The sequence below is a fragment of the Podarcis muralis genome, chromosome 6 (genome assembly GCF_964188315.1).
Source record: "Podarcis muralis chromosome 6, rPodMur119.hap1.1, whole genome shotgun sequence".
NCBI lineage: Eukaryota > Metazoa > Chordata > Lepidosauria > Squamata > Lacertidae > Podarcis > Podarcis muralis.
Window position 1 is genome coordinate 86,007,704 of NC_135660.1, and position 15,953 is coordinate 86,023,656.

Genomic DNA, 15,953 nt, shown 5'->3' on the forward strand with positions numbered 1-15,953 from the left:
AAAATGAAGTATAAAACTTCATTCCTAGAACCATCCAGCTAGCTGAGATTAAAGGTTAAAAGTCAATTTCAAGCTGCCTATTTTGCAAAAAGGAAATTGGTTGAATACAGTGGTACCTCGGGTTACATACGCTTCAGGTTACAGACTCCGCTAACCCAGAAATAATACCTCGGGTTAAGAACTTTGCTTCAGGATGAGAACAGAAATTGTGCGGCAGCGGCGGGAGGCCCCATTAGCTAAAGTGGTGCTTCAGCTTAAGAACAGTTTCAGGTTAAGAACGGACCTCCGGAACGAATTAAGTACGTAACCAGAGGTACCACTGCACTGGGGATTTATCCCCCCCCCCAAAAAAACTAAAGTAGTCTGACACAATAAATCTACTTTAAATAGCTCCAAACTTTTTGCTGTTAGGAAAGTGATGGATAATACACTAATGACTGATTAATGGGAAGATGTATAACCACTTATGACAGGAAATCGGGATGAATGTTCATTGTCATATAGTCAACCTGCAAACAAATCAGAAGGAACATGGGGGGGGGGGGAATCCTGACTGCCACGTAAGCTGTGTGCAAGCACACCAGGAAGAATGCCCATGAAACAGGAGCCAAAATATGGTGTGGGGGCAGAAGGTGAGGAAAAAGGGTACCTAGCTGGTTTTCCAGGACTGACACCACTCCTATCAGTAACTATTACTGTATTAATGTCATTCAGGTGGTTGACGTGACCTGAACTGCAGAAGGAAAAAGCAACAACTCAACAAAGTCACCATAAAAGTAGGCTGCAGAATCATGAAATAAAGGGTCAGTAGTTGCAGTATTACTTCAAGATGGGGTAATGTACTTGTGTCGTGTACTTCATAAGCAAGCCAGAAACACAATACAGTTCCAAGGCAGAGTGCAAATATGGATCTGACCAAGAGTCATAGTATCCTAGCTGGGATTTCAGACTTTACTCAATACACCTCTCAGTTCCTGTTCAGTGGTAATAGCATGCAACCACTTGCCCTGGAGCCTCACTTCCTGTGAATAATAGAAAAGTCACACTGAGATGGGAGACTGGAAATTCCCCAGGTATGCTGGCTGCACTTCAAAACGTTACAAATTAATTGGCCTTTTTCATGGAATCCCCTGCTTAGCGCAGTCAGATTTAAGTGAATATTAAGCAGCATATGTGCAGCCATCACTACCCCACATTTGGCAAACCCTCACCATGATCAACTCCTGCCCAAAAACCTATGTCCCCATTGTGGAAGGACATGCAGACCCAGAATTGGCCTCCACAGTCACCTACAGACACACCGTTAAGACCATATTCATGGAAGACCATCGTACTCGGCTACGAGGGATCGCCAAAGAAGAAGGAAGACATTGCAACATTGCCATGTTGCATGCTTTGCCTTCTCCAAAGAAAGAGAAAGCAGCCTGTTTTTGCTTTCCCTCCCAACACCCTATCTCGTTTTTCATCTATTAGGGCCCTTATTCTTCCATCCCTGTGTTGCTGCCTAAAAACTCAAGGAGTCACTCAGTATCCACACATGTAACTGGGAGTAAGTTCCAGTGAATTTGGCTGGATTCAATTCTGTGTAGACATAGTTAGGACTAAGTTGCTAGTCCCATAAGCTTCAGAAGCTTATATGTTGGGGAAAAAACCATCAGTTGGCAATTACTAAGGTGCCTAAACAGTATGTCATAGGATTCAAAGGTAACAGGGTGGTAAATTAGATCTATTATGCACTGGCTACTGCCCAACGCAGTATGCTTGCCAAGTCTGCATGTACGGCAGTACCTTCTCTGCTAGAGTGTGAAGAATGGTATCCTAAGAAGCCACACTGCCTGCTTGGTCCTACGGCTGAAGAGAGAATATCTTTTGTTATTTCTCTATGAGTCCAGAGGCATTGCACAAAGAAACAGAGAGGCGGGCATGTGAGACAATTCATGCTGGAAGATGGGTTGGAAAAGCTCAGTACTGTCATTAAACTAAACTTATTGGGAAGAAACAGAGCATAAATTAGATAATGCATAGTTCTCCCCAAAATGGGTTTCTAAACGACTTATGTAAGAAATTCAGACCAATCAAGTGTGTTTTGGGATTTTAACATGCAATTTATTTTATTTCAATGTTTTGTGCTTTTGTAAACCACCCTGAGAGCTTTGCTGAGGCATGGTATACACATTAAGTCAAGAAAACTGTTTTATTTAGCAAACTGCATCATGTTACAGTGACCCTGTTAAGGCAGATTCTCAACGTGGGATTTCTTGTCATTGTGACTATGTTGTACCTCTTCTGAATATCAGTTGCCGGAAATTATGAGCGGGGAAAGTGATGCTTCCCTCAGTCCTGCTTGTGGGCTTCCCATAAGCATCACGTTGGTCACTGTAAGAGCAGGATGCTGGTCCAGATGGGTCTTTGGTCTGATCCAGCAGGGTTCTTCTTAAATTCTTATATTCTTACTCTTGAACCTAGTTCTACTCCTTGAAAGGAGTTGGGCAGCTTGAAAGCACCTTTCACCAATTATATCTGAAAGGCCTGCTGTGTACGCCTTACACAGAAACAGGGATTGAGCTAATGTCTTCCATGCATTGAAACCGCAAAGCCAGAGCGCACAGAAACGTCGTGATGCGGGTGGTGCTGTGGTCTAAGCCATTGAGCCTATTGGGCTTGCCGATCGGAAGGTCGACGGTTTGAATCCCCGCGGCGGGGTGAGCTCTTGTTGCTCTGTCCCAGCTCCTGCCAACCTAGCAGTTCGAAAGCACACCAGTGCAAGTAGATAAATAGGTACCGCTGCAGTGGGAAGGTAAATGCCATTTTCATGCGCTCTGGCTTCTTTCACAGTGTTCTGTTCCGCCAGAAAAAGTTTAGTCACGCTGACCACATGACTCGGAAAGCTATCTGTGGACAAATGCCAGCTCCCTCGGCCTATAAGCGAGATGAGCGCCACAACCCCATAGTCGCCTTTGACTGGACTTAACCATCCAGGGGTCCTTTACCTTTTTACGTTTTACTTCTTATTAATGTGTAGGAAGGCAAAGGTAGGCAAAAAGAGTGTTTATTTTGGTAGACCTGTGGAGTACGGAACATCCCCAACTCTGGAAGGATTTTAGCAGAACAAGTCAGACTGCTCACAGTTGCCACACAAATTCAGTTACACAGCGCCTCAGCCAAATTCCACAGCGCATATTGGATGAGTAATTACTTCCACATTCTATTGGAAGCACACAAGCATCTTCCAGTAGCCCTGAAGAAAGTGCAGACTCGGGGCTTTCTTCTATTTCTTCTTGTTAAGTGTTTGCCTTAATTATTTTGGGTCCCGCAGAGAATCTCAAGGCATCGCCTTCACGGCACCTTCAGTTTCTGAACGGGTCAGTACACAAACACGATGACTTAGAGAAATGAGTGGCTCTTGTGGTGAAGAGGCAAATATTTTGAAAAATATGTGCATCTCCTTGTAGTTTTCAGATAAACAGATATACTTAAAAAAAATATTAATAACTTGGTGTTGCAGTTAAAACATATTGCGGATACTAAAAATCCCAGCTCTATCAAAGGCAATAAGCAAAAGATAGCTCGATGAGGCTTGGACTGCCCCCTATAGGCTTCACTGATTATTTATTAACTAATAAACGGGATACAAAACAGAATACATTGCAGCACTACCCATATCAATCCAAACCATGCCCAGCAAGTCAAGCAGCCACAATAGAAATATTCTAGAATTTAGAGAATTTAATTCTCGTTTTCCTGATAGTATTTCATAAACAGCTGAAACAGAAGAAAAATCAATAAAATGTCATTCTTCAAGCTGATCTACATCTGGCCATTCTTGAGATCTGCATATCCTTCTAATTTAAGCATTGCATGCATATACAGAACTTTTGGCAAATTATCCTTCAATCCAACTCCATCTGCTGCAACGTTCTTGTACATTTGTGTACAGGGGGAGCTCAAAAGCAGAAGTGATCCACGATTGCACTCTGATCTGGGTTCACCTGTGAGGCAGGCGAGGAATCCTTCCTTGGGGAAGTAACATACCAGTCCTAGGGTTTTGAAAGATCTGCCTAGGCCAGCAGAACAGAGGCAGCTTGTGCTGGAGAAGACTCCTATGGCAATCTCACAAGCGCCACTGAGCCTCTTTAGTCCTGTATGCAAGGTTGAAAGTAGACGGCAGCTACATTTAAATCATCTATTTGAGATTATATATTCTAATTGCGTATGAGGATAAATGCAAAACCCATTTAATCATTACTTCTGAAAAAAAGCCATTGCTGCTCTGCATTGAGAGGCTCCACCATGGGCAACCTTCCTGAAACTGGTGGCCTCCACATGGACTTCTGTGAATATGTGTGTGTGTCAATCTGAACTTTTTCTATGGTTTATTACTGTAGATCAGTGCTTTTTTTTCTTTAAAAAATGTTTATCGGTACTCTCATTTTCCTACTCATATTGAAATACTGCCTCTCACGGAGGACAAACTTAGATTCACAAAATGTTTAGGGGTATGCTTACCCCTGTGTCCCCCCAGAAAAAAGCACCCCTGTAGGTCATTGCATAAGTAAAAAGGTTGACATAACTTAGTATGACAGGAGAACCTTCCTGACTCAGGCAACCAGTCTGATCTCAAAAACATCTCCTGGAAGGCATTTAGAAACACCCTGAGCTTCGAATACTTAGCATAAAGGTCAGCACATGTAAATCTAGCTACCATTAAAATTTATTTACCACTTGAATGGATACCTATCAAGATCATAGTGGGATAATTTTGAGACAGGAGGCGGACAGGAATGGCCAGTTTTGTCAATCCATCGCTAGAACCCTGTTCTTTCAACTGTTAATTAAGCAAGATGGGCAAAGTTGGGAAGGAAACAGGAAACTCTGGGATAAAGCCACTTCCGGCCTGCCCAGGAGGTGGGGTTGCGGGCTTCACGCCCACCCCCACGTGAGCGGGGGGCTGGTTTCAGCCCCCACAGGAACAGGGAAATCCCGGCCGCGTCTGCCCCCCACCAGCCAGCCGATTGGCCTACCCTATTTAGGGCCGGCACAGAGGGGGCTCGCCCTCTTTTCGCCGGCTAGCCCCCACGTTTTCCCACCCTCCCTTTAGGTAGGCTTTAGGTAGGTCTCTGACTTTGCTATGGACTTCGGTCTGTCGCCGCAAGGGGCATGATAGGAATTTTTCCCAATTGGCAATTTACAGCCATTTGGTTTTTCGCCTACCTTGTAGCAACTCGTCACAACTCTTCGGCATTGGCGGTAGGCATTGGTAAGAAGGGGTTAAGAGGATGTGTGTGGGGGGGAGGAACGCCATCACCTCCCCCCAGTGAGCGAAGGGTGGTCCGTTAAAGGACTCTGGGGGGCGTGGCCCTGTCCGAAGCCTATGGAGGTGTGGGCCAAAGGCACGCCCCCGAGCGGTGACCCGGGGGAGCTCCTAGTCGACGTGCCTCGGCAGGAGACTCCCCCTCTATGGTGTTAACCCTTCCCGTGTCTCCAGCAAATGGGGTGGAGCCGGATAGTCGATAGGACCAATGCCTCTCATTCCTGAATTCAATAAAGTTGTGGCCTATTTCGCCCATTTAACCTTAAATTATGGTGTCTCGTGTCTTTATTTATCCTGGGGGGGGGGGCGGGCGGGAACTCGCCACGCAAGTTTCAATAGCAGTGTAAAGCTGTGGGAATCATAGGACTTGCTAATCTCAAAGCCCACTCCATTCTCCTATGGAATGCACCAACTAAAAACCATACAAAAAACCACTAGATTTTGAATGCTTAGTTGGCTCTCCTAGCTCCCACAAAGAATTTATGCAGGATTCTCAAGGAATCCAACACCTGCTTCATCTTAAAGACAGATATACGGTACCCTTTCCTTCCTCTTCTTCTCGTCTTTCTATTAGTGTGAGTTCTGTAGCAAAATTGCTGCACTCACTTCTGTTGGCTTACGAGAATAGTAGAGATTCTTTCACTCTTTAGCTCAAGGTGTGTCTGTATTATAGGATTTGCTGCCTGCTTACATTGTAATTTTGCTACCTGAAGCAGCATTTATATATTCTGTCCCTTTCATTTGATATTATTATATCAAAGGATTTATTAACCAAGCTTTCTTTATTCATTTTGTGTAAGGACTTATTGTGGGCGTAAGGTTTGTTATAAGAATCTAAGGACTCAGATATATAAATTAAATGTACAAAGCAAACACGTACACATAAATACATAAACCACATGTCTGAAACAGTACAGGGAGACAGTCCTGAAACCATTTTGACTCTCCCAAACTGACCAAATGTTTCTCTGCAAGGAGAGAGGAAATGAAAAAAACCTCCCCGTTGTCTCTGTGCTCACAAATCCTGCCTTAAGGGCACATTTAAGGTGTGAAAAGGTGAGCCTGTGACCTGTGACCTGGATTCAGGAATTAAGTAGTTATAATAACCCAGATAATGCAATCAGGTAACCTGTCAGACAGGAGATAAACAACACTCAGGATTCTGTTTTAGACCGACTCCTGTGATGTATGTATGATGTATTGGGGGAGGTGGTCCTGGGCTTCACCCCTTTTGTGATGTATGTGTGATGTATTGGGGGAGGTGGTCCTGGGCTACACGCCTTTTGTGATGTATGTATGATGTATTGGGAGAGGTGGTCCTGGGCTACACCCCTTTTGTGATGTATGTATGATGTATTGGGGGAGGTGGTCCTGGGCTACACGCCTTTTGTGATGTATGTGTGATGTATTGGGGGAGGTGGTCCTGGGCTACACGCCTTCTGTGATGTATGTGTGATGTATTGGGGGAGGTGGTCCTGGGCTACACCCCTTCTGTGATGTATGTGTAATGTATTGGGGGAGGTGGTCCTGGGTTACACGCCTTTTGTGATGTATGTGTGATGTATTGGGGGAGGTGGTCCTGGGCTACACCCCTTCTGTGATGTATGTATGATGTATTGGGGGAGGTGGTCCTGGGCTACACGCCTTTTGTGATGTATGTGTGATGTATTGGGGGAGGTGGTCCTGGGCTACACGCCTTTTGTGATGTATGTGTGATGTATTGGGGGAGGTGGTCCTGGGCTACACGCCTTTTGTGATGTATGTGTGATGTATTGGGGGAGGTGGTCCTGGGCTACACCCCTTCTGTGATGTATGTGTGATGTATTGGGGGAAGTGGTCCTGGGCTACATCCCTTCTGTGATGTATGTATGATTTTTCTGGGGGTGGTCTGGAGTTTGAGGGTGGGCAATTTAAAAAGTCTATATAAGGGCGGGCACACCTTTGTTCTGGGTCCTCTTCCTCTCTCCTGCATATGAGAGGAGCACCCTGTTGCAACAGTTTGAATAAAGATCATGCTTACAAGCTGCTTTGCTTCTCAGTATTCTCTGGTTGGCCTCTGTTATTTTCTCCTACTGATGGAGAACCTACAAAGGACTCTATAAGGGCTCTTGTGTACCCCATAAGGGAATAAGGGCAGATTTTGTTTACAACAGGTTAAAGGTATACAAATATTCATAACCAACGGACATCCTAACTATAGCAAAAGATCCCAAACACTCTGGACACAAACGTGGGTTGAGACACATACAGCTGTATTGGCTGGAACTGATGGGACCTGAAGCCTGAAACATCTGGAGGGCACCAGGTATGGGAAGACTGATTAAGAGCAATTACATGCACAAAGCTAGAATTAAGCAGTGACATTATATAACTCGGGCTCACACTGCATGTGATATGGACTTCAATCCCTCTCCCCCATTTTTTAAAAAGTTACAATCTTCCTCTGTGGGCTGGAGGTGATGGAGAATGGATGTCACCTAACCATTCATGCTCAGCTTATTCACTGTAGCTATAAAAGATACAGGATCTCCCTATTTATTTATAAAATAATTTTTATCCTGCTTTTCAGCCCCACACAGGAACCCAAGGCAGCTGAATTCACAATCAACAGTTTTAAACGTAGCCTCATAAAATTAAATGGAATGTTAGAAACCCGAGCCTTTTCACAGAGGGTGAAAAAAGAAGAACTCCACAGGATCAGACCAAAGTTCATGATCCTGCTCCCCACAGTGGCCAAACCAGAGGCCTCCAGGAAATTCACAAACAGGGATTAAGGGGATTAGACCTTTTCTGCTGTTTCTCCCCATCAAGTGATATTTAGTGTTGTACTTTACTGCCTCTGAACCAGGATGATTCACTATAGCCATCACTTTCACTAGTACTGACCTTGGGCAGAATGTACTGATGGCATGCTAGGCAAAATGGCCTCAGCTGTGAACAGGAGAGGGAACTCTGCATGCTCAAAACTCTGCGGTTTCCCAAAATACAAAAAACGAAAGTGAGAAAGCCACATGCCCCTAACAGAAACAAACAGCCCACCCAGACTGCACATGAAACGGCCACTAGGTGGATCTAAGACAGGCATAGGCAAACTCCAGCCCTCCAGATGTAAGGGACTACAATTCCCATTATCCCTAGCTAACAGGACCAGTGGTCAGGGATGATGGGAATCGTAGTCCCAAACATCTGGAGGGCAGGAGTTTGCCTGTGCCTGGTCTAGGACGGTGCATAAAAGGAGAGCTTGGAACAAATGCAGAAGTGAGAGGGGCAGTCAGCTAAGCTGCCCACACATAGCACAAGCCACCTTTTAATCACAATGGAAGAGAAAGCAATTGTGCTGGATCTTGGAGGTAGGAGAAATTAGGGCAAGGAAGCGGTGGGGTGAGTGAGGATCCAGGAAGAAGGGAGGGAGAGGGAAGGGTAACAAGTGCAGCAGCAGCACCCAAGAGACATGGTGCAACAGCAGAGAAAAATAAAAGGTGCAGGAGAGATAGCTAGTAGAGAAGAATCTGGAGGCAGAATGTCTTCCGCACATACACACAAGGCCTCACTTGTCATAACTAATAGTTGTTGATAGATCAGTCCTCTATTACAGGGCTCCACTGGGCTCCAGGCTGTATCTGGCTCCTCTGCCATGCCCTGCTTCCAGATCAACATGCTGCTTCCGGTCCATCATCCTGTCTAAACATTGCCTAGGAGAAGGCAGAGGAGGAAGAGATATTAAGCTGCCCTTCATTCCCCAGACGATCAAGAGCGAGAACAGGGACCGGTGGAGCGACTGCTGCACAGATTCACACATGAAGGACTGATTGTGTGTGTGATTTATTTCTGAGTAAAATATGCCCAAGAGGAACAAATTTATTGAAGGGATCTAGGTGAATATTTTTGAGGTGGGAAAAATTGACTCGGGGTGATCTCCAGGTAGGAAATTAATTTGGGACGAACTTATTGATTGCCGTCAGGATCTGGTGGCGGTATGTGTGGGAGAGAGGGAGAGAGAATGAATGAATGAATGGATGGATGAATGAATGAGGTGCATGCCTGTATGAATGAATAAGTGAGAGGTTGCTCATGTGTGTGATGGTGATGAAATAAAAATATGATCCACCTAGATAATATCCCACTAGCCAAGTTACACCAGCAGAACAGGTGAAAGCAGGATGGGGAAGTGGCAGAGCTACAATTTTATCCTAAGCTCCGTCATTTTTACTGACAACGATGACACAACTTCAGGCCAGATCAAAGGCTGGTGTAAATATTTTTCCTCCCTTTGAAGTCAACAAAGCAAAGAAAAATTAAAATTAAAAAGCTGTCTTCCTGCTTCTTGCTATGCCAATGTGGAAATGAAAGAGAACAGAATAATGTGTGGACCCACACCCAGCCACGTGACACCTCATGCGGTATACAAACTGCACACTGGGAGGCCACAAGTGAGATGAAAGGTGTCGTGGCCCTTTCTAGAAGCTATTTAATTTGTTTCTTGTTCTTCTGATACTGTGTGGGCCTAGCTGCCACAGAGATGCATTAAAGTACCCAAGCCAAAGAAAAGCCCACAATCCTGAGGTAACACTACTTGGTGATGAAAGGATGTTAAAACTGCTTCACTCGGTACCGGTAAATACATTTGGATAAGTGCTCCTGAAAATTTTAAAAATTGAAATGTATTCAACATAGTGCATTTTGTAAATAAATTATGAATACCACCAGGTACTTGAAGCTATATGCTTTTTCACCTTCTGGTGCTTTATTTCCTTCCATTTTAAATTTCTCAACCTGAGGAATAATCCACAGTTCAAAAAATATGGACGGGAAATACATCAAGAACAGGGGAGACTCATCAAGGGAACAAAACAAATCTGCAATATAGACGCGTTGCTAAAGACATACCATTTTAGGGGAGTGAGCAAATGAGATTTTAATCAATTTTCCCACTGTATGTATAATATTTTTGTTTCCTCTCCAGATTTAAGGTTATCATAACTACAGCAATCCTCTCCAGAGGTCGACAAGAGAACACACCTGGCATTCTTCTAGCAAACGTGTCTTTCAGCCTGAGGCATGTTGATGCACTCAGTTGTGGGAAGCATAATGCACCGTTTGTTTATTTATTTAGATGAGTTATATGCCGCCCTTTGCACACATCACAGGGCAGTTTACAACAAGGCAGGTTATGACTGGAGAGCCCAATTCTCCTGGCTTATTAGTTCAGGGGCAGGAAAGCAGGTTGGGTGGCCTGTCTGTCCATGGTGGCAGTGCTGAGAGGAGCTCCAGCCTACACACCTAAAACCCATGGCTTTTTTTTTCATCTGGAACGCATCAAAACTCAGTTCTGGCACCTCTCAGGGTGGGCACCATGACATGGTGAGTTCTGGCACTTTTTCTTCTAGAAAAATAGCACTGCTAAAGCCTCACCCGTCTTAATAATACAGAACTTGCTCCTGATGCATACATTCTGGGAACAGAGATGGCATGGTGGATGCTGCCAAGTTCAGATGTGCAGGCCTGTGGCTTTATTCATTACTGTTGCCAGACTGCCCTCCCTAGTCTGAATCACAGTCAGTCTGTGTGTGCTGCTACTGAACGAAGCTCTATGCCCACGTCTGAATTTCTTGGCCTGACCATCTATCTACTTGTTCTCCCCGACGTACACACATTTGGTGTAGGGGCTGATACAAGTAAGATGGCAGTGCCAGAGCATTTTGGGTTTGCAGGTGCAAAGTTCTGTTGCTGCATCATCCGCCATCCCTGCTGTATGCCGCTCAGCCCTGGGCACCAGGCCTGCTGGAGACAGATGTTGCCAGTATACATTTCTGAGATAGAATCCTAAGACATATACAGAATTTAAAAATAATCTGATCTCAAGGACCACCTGCACATTAGAGAGCAAGCTTTCACCGCCAGCCTGAAGAAAGCAAAGGCGGAAATGATGTCTGAGGTAGAATCCTATGTTGCAGTTATTCAGTCTTTTATTCATTCATTATACACCTTCAGGCGCCAGGCAAATACGTTCCTTTTTAACCAGGCCTTTGGTTGACCTGATTGACATCCTATATACCCTTTTAAAATGTGGCTCTTTTGGGGCGGATGTTATTGGGTTATTGTTATTACAGTGGTATCTCGGGTTAATTACTTAATTCGTTCCGGAGGTCCGTACTTAACCTGAAACTGTTCTTAACCTGAAGCACTTTAGCTAATGGGGCCTCCTGCTGCCGCCGCACCGCCAGAGCCCGATTTCTGTTCTTATCCTGAAGCAAAGTTCTTAACCTGAAGCACTATTTCTAGTTTAGCGGAGTGTGTAACCTGAAGCGTATGTAACCCAAGGTACCACTGTATTTTGATTTTATATATTGTGATCTTTTCTGTGAACCGCCCCGAGACCTCCGCATATAGGGCGGTATATAAATTCAATAAATAAATGAAAACAATAGCTAAGGAGAGAAGCTCTTTGCTGGCTAATTGCATCAGGCGGATGCAATCAGGTCGCCCCCCACAAGAAAAGGAAAATAATATTGTTAGCTTATTCTTTGCTGAGAAAAGACCCCCTTACAATAGAGCAGAATAGAAGGCTGGTATCTTCCCAGGACCACTTAAAAACATCAAGGAAATCACAGGGCGCTCCCGAGCAGCCCAACCACAAAAACCCCGCCCCGGGGGCGTAATGGGCCAGCGCATCTGGCTATTAACCAGCTGTTTAATATCCCTTCCAACTCCACAACTCTTTATTATTTATGTACGTTCCGCAGTAACGGCGGTGGGCCTCGTTCGCTCTCGCGATACTTGTGTTCCTTTATTCCCGCCGCCACATCCCCCCCCCCCCCGCGAGTCGAGGCAGCGGTCTCTCTCTCTCTCTCTCTCTCTCTCTCTCTCTCTCTCTCTCTCTCTCGGGCCGCGTCCCCTCGCGCCTGAGCTATCGCGAGAAGCGGTTGCCTTGGCTCCCCGTAGCTATAGCAGTAGTGACACAGCGGCCCGAAGGGCGAGGGGGGCGGGGAAGCAGCCGAGGAGGCGAGGCGAGGCGAGGCGATGCTCTTCGCGAGAGACGCTCCTGAGGGGGAACGGGCAGGGTTGGCCGGCGGTGAGTAGGCATAAGTTGGTAGACCCCGTTGAAACTCCTCGGAGCGGGTGAGGGCCTCGCTTCCAGCTGGGCCGGGTCCTCAGCCCGCCTCGAAGCCGGGGAGCCCAGAGACCTCGGGGGGGGGGGGCGGGATGTAGGGCGGCGCGCGACCCTGCCTTTGAAGAGGGTTTTATTGGGGGGGCGGTATAAGCTCCCCCCTCCAATTCCCTCGAAATATGGGGAAGGTAAATCCCCCTTCATTTTCACTCACATTTTGGGGGGCATTGTTCCCACCCCCGTCGTTTGAGGGCACACACACACACCCCGTCTCTCCCCCCCCCCCCCAATATCGTGTAAATGCTGAACTAGACTCTTAATCCCATTTCCCCCCCCCCCCAATCCCGGTGTGGGCGCCTTTTTGTTGTTGCTGATTTGTCACGCTACAGGTGTTAAATGGGCACAGCATAGCTGGAGAATGCAGTTGTCACACACAGACACATACCCACACACCCCGAAACTGCAACAAAACACATCCTTGTTGAATAATCTTAAGGACTCGGATTCATCAGATGCAGAAAAGTGTTATCCTCATTTTGTCAGGCATGTTCATATGGGTTCCGGCAAAACATTGGCTCTGTTGGTATGGGCTATTTCGTTATCCTTGTTGGTATATATTTGGGCTTTAGCAGGCCAGCTACTGCTACTCAACATTTTAAGGCCTCCTGCAGCCTGGACTTAACTTTTTAAAATACCTCCCACAATTGTATATGAGTGTATGTGTGTGTGTGTGTGTGTGTTATCTGGCAAGAAAAGATCTTTGTGGCATCTGAAAGCCTACTGCGGTCCACAATGCTTATGCGACAATAAACCTGTTTTTAAGATTCCATAGATCTCTTTTGCTCCATTCTGAAGGATCATGCTTCTTTCATTGTTCCCTGCTTCACGTTATGCATTACTAGAAATTCCTGGTAACCTTTAGGAATCTTATACTTTGAAAACCGTGGATTAAGGCTGAAATTACAATATATAGACAGTATTGAGCTATTCACTTTCTGCATCTTCCTAATAACAGAAGGCAGGGGTATTTTGAAATAAAGGCTGTTCATCATACTGTATGGCATTGGCTTTCAAACTATTGTGCAGATTGTTGAGTTATTTACAAGTTTATCAGGGTTTTCTCAATGGGAAAATGAGTAATGGCAACCAGGGTTCCTTAAGTTTCTGCAAAGCAGGCTCCAGTCTTTTCCTGCAAGTAGATCCACTGCCAGTGGGCTGCAGAAGGTGGGAAGGTTTTGCTCTTCCATGCAATGAAATCTTATCTCCCTCATGATTTGTAGCTGCAAGAGAGTATCATGTACAGTATTCTCTATTCAGAAAGAGCAATGATGGACACCTTGTTTCTGTGTGTGTGCACTCTGAAATGTGTTGTGCAACTCCAGGATCTTTTGGATGAGTTTGATCTCAGGTCTGATTTAAGTTATAAAATTTCATTCCCCTGACAAGGGGACCCAGTTTATTTCCCCAGACCTCTCAGTGGGTTTTCATACCATCAACTGTGGTATCTTTTTGATTAATTGTCTGGGTTAGGGACACTGTTTTACAGCGGTTCCTTTCACACTTAAAAAACTGTAGTTTAAATACATTATTGTCTTACAATATGTTACATAAACATTTCCAAGAAAGCCACCCTAGCATATAAAATAGCTGCATTTCTTGTTACTGTATAGTCACATCTACATACATGTGCAAAGAAACACGATGCCTCTAGTATCCCTTTTCGAGATTAAACTTGCAGAAATTCTCTCACTGTAGTCCTAGGCACACTTATCTGGAAACAAGTCCAACTGAACATAGTGACATAGTGGGGCTGACTACTGCTTTTTATTAGTACAGTGGTACCTCAGGTTACATACGCTTCAGGTTACAGACTCCTCTAACCCAGAAATATTACCTCGGGTTAAGAACTTTGCTTCAGGGTGAGAACAGAAATCGTGCAACGGTGGCACAGCGGCAGCAGGAGGCCCCATTAGCTAAAGTGGTGCTTCAGGTTAAGAACAGTTTCAGGTTAAGAACAGACCTCCAGAACGAATTAAGTTCTTAACCTGAAGTACCACTGTACTGGTTTTGTGGTTTTTGAAGGGACGCTGGAGAAACATTTTTTTTGAAGGGTTGTGGGAAATCAGGTACTGTATTTATCAGGGTGTAATTCATTTCAAATCCATCTTAAACTATAACTAGTATTTCAAGTTGAGCATTTTCTGAATGCATTATTGACAAATTACAGTATCTTGAATTCAGAATTTAAAAATTAAAGAAGTCTACCTGTATTTATTATTACAGTACCAACTAGCTGCCTCTGTCCTCATCTGACATGTTGCTTAGCACACCCATGCAAACTAGCTACAGTATAGGTATGAATCGAATCTCGTATTCAATAATATCCTTGACACATAGGGAAAAAATTCCATTAGTTTTGGGTGACCTCATAGTCTCACTAGATATGCACCAATTAAATCAGTATATCTTCTCTGTAATGTAAGTAATATATAATATCACATCTAAAATACTGTAAATATTTATGCAGTGCAATTTGATGTGGTTCATTACAGGCCCATGAAGAGCAGGGGGCAGCTGGGTGCACTTGTCTTGGGCCTTGGTGGGCTAAGCTGGCCAGGGGCCCTCACCAAGGGCCTACTGGACTTATGCTGTCATGCAAAGAACATCCTGAGCCTCCCAGCTGACTGGGGACTCTTGCTTCAGTCAAGCTCTGCATGGGCCTGGTTCATAATGCCTGTCCATGGACTGAAGCATAGTTTGAATGTTTAGAGATCTTTGCCATTGTAATTTAGGAGTAGATTCTATTTTGCCAGTTTCCATCAAACATTATACACCTTGTATAAAAAGTCTGTTTGGTCAGGAGAGGTCCCCATGAAAACTTCAGAAAGTTAGATTCCTTCTATGTATAAAAACAACAGCCATCTTCCATTGAATGCAGCTTCAAATTTCATGAATTTAAACTGGGGAAATGGTACATTAGACAACTTTTGTATTATTTAGCCAAAGAGAAAATGTTCCCCTGAGCTGTATTTTATTCTTAGTTAAAATGTACTGATTGCCTTTATACAATAAAAAGCATGCAGAGGGTGAGCAATTTAGTCTCATCTGTTCCAACTATCTACTGAAACCTATCCTCTTTTTTAAAAAAATACTTGCTAGGATAGCAGCTCAATCGTATCTCTTAATATTCAATAAGGACAGGACTTCTGCCAGGCTTGAGAGAGGTCTGGGTAAAGAGTCCTCTGCTCCCTGGAAAATGAAGATGATGGTAGATGATGAGTTTTGCCAAGTGCTTTGCTTCTCTTAGTGCTTTGCTTGGCAGGGGGTTGGACTCGATGGCCCTTGTGGTCTCTTCCAACTCTATGATTCTATGATCCACAGCTGCTGTGAGCCACCACTGTCCAGTGCTGCCTGCCTCACTGTCTGTCTCCCATAGGGTTGCCAGGACACTGATGGGGCAGACTGTGATGATGGGAAGAGAAACTTCACAGCAACTTCTACCTTGGTTTTCCCAGAATGCCCGTGGGCACATGT

General features: G+C 44.8%; 1 protein-coding gene across 7 annotated transcripts in view; it reads left to right on the forward strand.

The window, feature by feature from the left end:
• Positions 1–12,220: 12,220 nt before the first annotated feature.
• USP54 (ubiquitin specific peptidase 54) overlaps positions 12,221–15,953 on the forward strand; it is a 92,794-nt gene continuing 89,061 nt past the window's right edge. For 4 of the 7 annotated variants that reach the window (XM_077930665.1, XM_077930672.1, XM_028729028.2 and 1 more), the window contains exon 1: positions 12,221–12,383. The gene's annotated coding sequence lies outside the window, so the exon portion shown is untranslated. The remainder of the gene's footprint in view (positions 12,384–15,953) is intronic. The other 3 variants (XM_077930667.1, XM_077930669.1, XM_077930666.1) reach the window with 2 other exon arrangements.